Genomic DNA, 6,944 nt, shown 5'->3' on the forward strand with positions numbered 1-6,944 from the left:
ATTAAAAGAGCATCATCTCATAGTCAGTTAGATTAAAGTGAATAATCTCAAAGTAAAGTAAATTACAGCAATCACAATAAATTAAAGCCTAAATCATCATTCTATCATTAAATTGATTCAAAGAAAGTAGGAAATCAAACCAAATATGAACAAACATCTAAATACTGAATTAAACTTGAAAAATACTTGATTAAATAAGATCATGATTACAACGGAAACAACTTACAAGCATATAGCCTTCTACAAATTTTAAGAACTACTTGATTTCCTAAAATTCTAAGTATAAATGATCTCAAAAGTTCTCTGGTGTGTTTACATATCAAGTTTGATGAAGTATTTAACCTTCTACAAATCATATGTACACATGTTCTTATTCAGTCAAGTATTTATTAAGTTTGTTGCAAGATTTGATTGTTAGGTTCTAAAAGTTTAGAACGATTGGCAAATCGTGAACACACAAGAACATACATGCTGCAGGAAGAAGATTTCAAAATTTTCCTAGTTCGATCGATCGAAGAATAGGCTCAACCGATCGAAAGAAGTATCTGCAGAATTTTAATTAAGCCCAAACAACAGTTCAAGCCCATTAAGGATTAGGGTTTCTGATCTACTTATCCCAATATATAAAGGAAACCCTAAGCACGTTTTATAAGGCTTTTGAGAGAGAGAAGAGTGTGCCTCTTTTGTATTTAGGGTTTTGTTCCTAAAAAGCTTTTTCATATCTTCTACCGATGTTATTACTTGAAGAATCTCAAGATCCGGTATTGTAGAAGTTGTTGCCTTCTCTAGTCATCAAAGGTGCTGATGATCTAAACCTTCAAGGGTGGTCTTGGAGTCACAAACAGCAGAGTTTGTGTTGCTAAACCTTTGAGTGTGATCTCAAAGTCACAAACGTGGGTGTTTGTGTTTTGCAAGGCCAAGGAAAGAAGTAGTCCGTAGACTTGGAGTTATCATGGGGTCGTGGTAATAAGTTTTTTACTCAAGGTAGTAATAGGATGTTAGTGGTCTAAGTCGCTATTGTACAAACTTCAATTCTTTTATAGTAGTTTTGCTGTTTTACCTTGAGGATAGCTAGGTTAAATCCTCCCCAGGTTTTTACCCGTGTGGTTTCCTGGGTCATCATATCTTTGTGTTCTTTATATTCCACACTTTACATTGATATGATTATATGATTGTGTTAACCTAGATCTGAAATTTGGACTAAGTAATCACTTAACTAATTAACTAGGTTAATCCAATTGTGTTTTTAAGGGGTCTAAAAACAAACAGGTTGTTTATTGAAGTTTGATCTTAATATTTGAATTGGTTGGACCGGAGCTAATATATATATTAAAAGGATAATAAAGGGTTCCATGATTTGCATATGCTTGCAAGTTCACATAAAATATTGTAACATAGATGGTCGCTCTATATGGCCTCTTCCAAATCCATGCGTTATCCCTTTTGCCTTACTCTTGCGAGGAAAGCCTCACCAACTGGCTAATGGACAAAAAACGAATTGCAAGAAAATGTTATACATACTAACCATGTAACCAGTTACCCAAAAAGTCCATATAGAATGATGTCATGAGCATTCTGCAAGCTTTTTTATTTATTTATTTATTTTTTTTTTTTTGAGGTGGCATTCTGCAAGCTTTAATACATAAGAAATCAGTGTGTTACATGTGTATATTAATTATAAAATTGCCTAGTCATATAAGTACAAAATTTTGTAAGAAAACATCTGTGCACTACTGAAAAAATATTCTTTCAAAACATCTATTTTATTACCCAAGGAAATTTACAATCTTTGTTTAGCATGAGCATCAACACAATCTTGATCATGATAATATATATAGAATGCTTTCTAAAGATTGATAAGCTAAGACACCAAGTAGTACTTTATCAGAGTTATGTATTTTTCAACACATCCAATGAAGTATTTATTGATGGTTGGCTTTCAAACTTAGGCGTTTTGTTCTAGGATCATTCAAATAAATTTTAGTGGAGATACAAAACTAGTACTCTACAAGGATGCCGAAACAAAACAATCATGTATTTTACATAGGCAAGATCAATTACATTAACAATAATAACAAAGAAAGAAATATATAATTTGTTTATTTTACACAGGAAAAATCAATTCCATCGAACAGGAAATATCCATCCAAATTATATAGCCTTTGAATCTATGCTACTTGGATGATAGAACATGCTGTTTGTATAAAAGTGAGCACCAGAAGAATAATAGCAGCCACTGTTGAAGCGGCTCTCCAAGGGGTGCCGAAATACTGATGTCTTAATGTTGCCTTCCAACTGTGCCAAGGTTTCTTATAGAAACTATTCAGTTTATTGCAGAGATCAACGTAATCATCTCTTTTCGTCACCCATATGATTCCTTTGTTAAGATTATTAATCATAGATTTTGCTGCTTCGTTGTCGCCAAGGCAATTAACCAAATTTTTTTGTCACAAAGCAAATCCACATATTTTCTAGTATTGATAAGTGAATCCATCAAGAGAAAGTAGTCTGTAAAATATGCATCTTCTATATAGCAAATTTGCTCTAATGCCATAATGTTTCCAATAAGAACTCCAGTGCAATCGGTTAATTCTAACGTTGGGATTTTCAACACCCCTTTTTCAAATTTTATGTCAATACAGCATTCACTTGTACCAATTTTGAACTTTACTCCTGCCTCGTGGAGTTGTGTTGCAGTGTACATAAGGCGAATCAGTTGATAGCTTCTTTCTGGTTGCTTCCTTGGTGGAGGTAGCTGGATGGTTCTAAGAAGCAGGGACGGAGGGAGACGTGGACTTGGAGGGGGGGGGGGGGGGGGGGGGCCAATGGTCCCCCCTTTTTTTTTTTTTTTTTTAAATTAATATATGTATAGTCACCAATTTTAGCAATTTTGTTCTATAAAATCACACTTTGCCCCCCTTAATATTATCATTGATTCTTTTAGGAGTACTACTCTAGCCACAAAAATTTTCTATAACATTTTTACAAACTGTTGTGGTAGTAAACTTTTATTGGTTTGCATCTGAGCTCATCACTTACATTGTATTTTTACTTACTAATAAACACTTACCACATTAATAATTTGTTAAAAAGTTTGTAATTCTAACATTTTCCTCCTTCTAAAAACCAGATCTAAAATCTAAAGCAAAATAAACAAGCCCAAAAAAATTATTCAACAACAAAAATTACCAATAGTAAAGCTAAAAACAATTAAACTCAATTAACCAATTTTACCTAAAACAAACAACCTGACCCTTTAAAAAATTTTAAACAAAATAATTTTGTCCATAACTGGATGCATACTTAAAAAACACAAAAAAAAAAAAAAAAATCATTAGCTATTAAGCAACTAAGCCGGAAGCTAGAGCCACCGCACGCAACTAACAGCAAAACTGCCCCCCCTAACTTCAAGTTCTAGCTCCGCCCCTGCTAAGAAGACGGGTGAAGTGATCTATTTCCACATTGGGAAGGTCATCTCTAAATTGAAATTCATAGGAGGTCCTAAAGTATTTTATAGAAAGCTTAGGTAAAGCATCGTAGTTTGAGAAACCAGAGAGAGATGGAAATGCAAGTTGGTGTAGTACTTTCTCAATAACAAAGAATGGAAGCTGATTTTCAAGTAATAGCAAGTCAAGCATCACAGCAGCAGCCCTTGGTTCCACAATCAAAGGATTCATTCCCAAACTAAATTGGAAGAAAAGCTCAATAATGAAGCACGCATCCACCAATATCATTTTCACAAACCTATCACTGGCAAGGTCAATAGTCTCTGCATAACACCCGCGAATACTTTCTTCCATTTCTCTTATTGTGCCTACTACGTCCTCCCAACTTTATCTTACTCCGTTTCACGAAACTCTTGAAGAACCTCTCTTTAAGCTCCTCCATGGCTTTCAATCTTTCGTTTTTGTGGTGAATGGGGCCAATTGAAATTACCTTAGGAGTGTAGGCTTCTTCATTCCAATTTCGTAGTTGGTGTAGAACCTTGTAGATACGACACTGTTTTGATGATTGAATCTCTGGCCTTTCGACCATTTATCTAATTTCAATTACCAACTCATTATTTTTACTTTCATTTCCACCTGGAATGTTTGCTTCCTTTTGAGTATTTTGATCTTCATTATTTATTAAAGCAGTTGCTAGTTGAATTTCCATACTAGCTGATTCTTCCATCTCTCAAGTTGTCTTCCTTAAATTTCCTTATGACAAACACAAAAACCACAAGCATTAGAAATGTTAGGTGGTACTTGTAAAAAAATATTTTTAAAATGTGGATAAACTAACTAGGTGATTACTCATGATGCATGGACAAGACAAGCTATCGTGGTTTATTATGGTAAAAGCGTATTAATATGAGTTTTGCTAATGTTTATTATCTTTTTTCTGGGACGTTATTCAATTATAATGAAAATCTCTTTAAAAGGGTAGGTAGTAATTTTTTAGAACATGCCATATATTGTCAATAAGATTCATTTATATTATGGTGTGCTTTTGTGTTAGAATCTCTTTTCCTATCCCTTGTGTATGTGTGTTTGTTTCTCAAAAAAAAAAAGAAAAAAGAAAAAAAGAATTAATGATCATTTTTGGAATCGTAATAGAATTTTAATCAGTTTCAAATATATATATAAAGTCAAACTGGAAAAAAAAAAAAAAAAAAAAAAAAAAAAAAAAAAAAAAAAAAAAAAAAAAAAAAAACACACAATTAGATTAAATTAAATTTCAACTATGAGCTAATTTTGCGCTACATGTTTCATTCAAAATTTTAAATTTTTGTGCCTAAATTAATAATGTATTAACACCTAACATAGAAGCCAAAAAACCACAATGATAGCACTCATTCACCTAGGCAAGAACATCTCACCTAGACACTTTTATGGGTGTATATATAGATTTTCAATTAGTTTCTCTCTAACATCCACGGTTGTTTAACTCAAAATCTTCTTCTTCTTCTTTTTTAATTTTAAATAAAGGACAAAAAATAGGGATGTTTTGGAGTATCTTTTAATAAGTTTTTGAAAAGCTGAAGAAATCAAAGTGCATATGTTTTTTCTAAAAAAAAACTGTCTCCTTGAAAATGAGTTTAAACATTTTCAAAAACCGAAATAGTCAAATACGATCCAAATTTGAACACACGTGTGTATACATATGTTAAAATTCAAGATTTACACTACAAAAAACTAGGCCTATAGTGGCGTTTGTCAAAAAACACTGCTATAGGCATATCTATAGTTGCGTTCAGACAGTCCCATAGTGGCGTTTTAAAAAAAGGGCCTATAGCAGCGTTTTCAAGGGCCTATAGTGGCGTTTGTCCTGGTCTTACAAACGCTGTTATAGGTCTTTTTTTTAAAAAAAAAAACCAAAAAAAAAATTTAAAAAGGACCTATAGCGGCGTTTGACAACCGCCACTATAGACACCTTTTTTTAAGGGCTAGAGGGAAAAAGACCTATAGTGGTGTTTGTCAAAAGCCACTATAGGTCCTTGTAAGAGAAGACCTATAATAGCGTTTGACAATCGCCACTATGGGTCTGTTTGGATTGAATTTATTGTTGCTGAAACTAAAAACTGAAAACACTGTAGTAAAATAATTTTTAATTGTGTGAATAGTACCGTGGGACCCTTTTTAATATTTTTTTAATCTGTGAACAGTGCTAAACAGTGTATGAACAGTGCTGTTGTCCCCTAAAGCAGTAATGCCTGCAGGGAAAAAAAAAAAAAAAGAAGTTAAAATGCAAACGCAGAACGTGGGTTTCAGCCGAATCCAAACCCACACTATAGGCCTTTGTATGCCGCTATAGCAAACGCCACTATAGCCAAAATGGGCCTATAGTGGCATTTTTAGTACCTATAGTGGCGTTTCACAAACGCCACTATAAGCCCAATTTTTTGTAGTGACAAGAATGTTGAGGATACAATATTGCAACAACATCTTCGAATCAGTCATTGAGAAACCATAGGATCATATCTTCATCATCTCATAGGATTGGAAAGTGCGTTGAAGGTGAGTTTTTTTTTTTTTTTTTTTACTCTGATCTTCTTTTGTTGAGACTTCAATTATAAAATCCAATTGGATTTTCTCTTAATTTTGGTTGTAAATATATATATATATATTATTGAAGTCGAAGAACAATCATAACCTAAATTGAATTCAAATTAATTGTTTAATTTTATACTGTATGTCAAATTTAATTTTCTTAATTTTGGTATCAAATAAACCCTTCATAATACTAGGCAAGAGTAAGACCTAGTTGAATGAGTAAGACCCTTCATAATACTAGGTAACCAAAATGACTATATCATTCACCTAGGTAAGACTAAGACCACCTTATCATCATAATTGTTAAATGTTTCTATGTGTAGGCACAAGTTACAACTTAGAATATATAAAAGTGGAAGCTGAGAAAAAAATTCAACAAAGACTTTAAATTAGATTCTAAGTACATTTTCAATTTTATGCCTAGTGTCATTCTAATTGTTCTATTATTTGATGCCAAATATCTCTAGATATTAAATGAACTCTAATTTCATGCTAAGCGTCCTTTCCAATATATTTCTAATTATTTGTTAATTATATTAGAGATGGGTTCAAGTTACACATGGTGTAACTCTTTATAGTTACACTTTTTTTAAACCATTGAATTTAAGTAGATCCAACGGTTAAAAAAAGACCTTCATTATTACAAATATTCTTATTAGGATCTCATTAATTACTCTCATTTATTACATTCTAAACCTATCTCTAAACCCAAAAACATTTGACTTCTCTCTCTATCTCTCTCTCTCTCCACCATTGTTCCACCACTACAAGTTGCTAGCAGAAGGAAGAAAAAAAAAAAAAAACGCTTACAATAGAGGTTAGGGATGGCAATGGGGTGGGGTGGGACGGAAGGATGGGGTCTTCGTCCCCGCCCCACATGGTTTTGTCTTGCCTCATCCCCTTCCCGCA

General features: G+C 33.0%; 1 pseudogene; it reads right to left on the minus strand.

Annotated features, from left to right (window-relative positions):
* Window positions 1-2,168: 2,168 nt before the first annotated feature.
* Window positions 2,169-4,035, minus strand: LOC115989936 (annotated as a pseudogene).
* Window positions 4,036-6,944: the final 2,909 nt, after the last annotated feature.

The sequence above is a fragment of the Quercus lobata genome, chromosome 5 (assembly GCF_001633185.2).
Source record: "Quercus lobata isolate SW786 chromosome 5, ValleyOak3.0 Primary Assembly, whole genome shotgun sequence".
Lineage (NCBI taxonomy): Eukaryota > Viridiplantae > Streptophyta > Magnoliopsida > Fagales > Fagaceae > Quercus > Quercus lobata.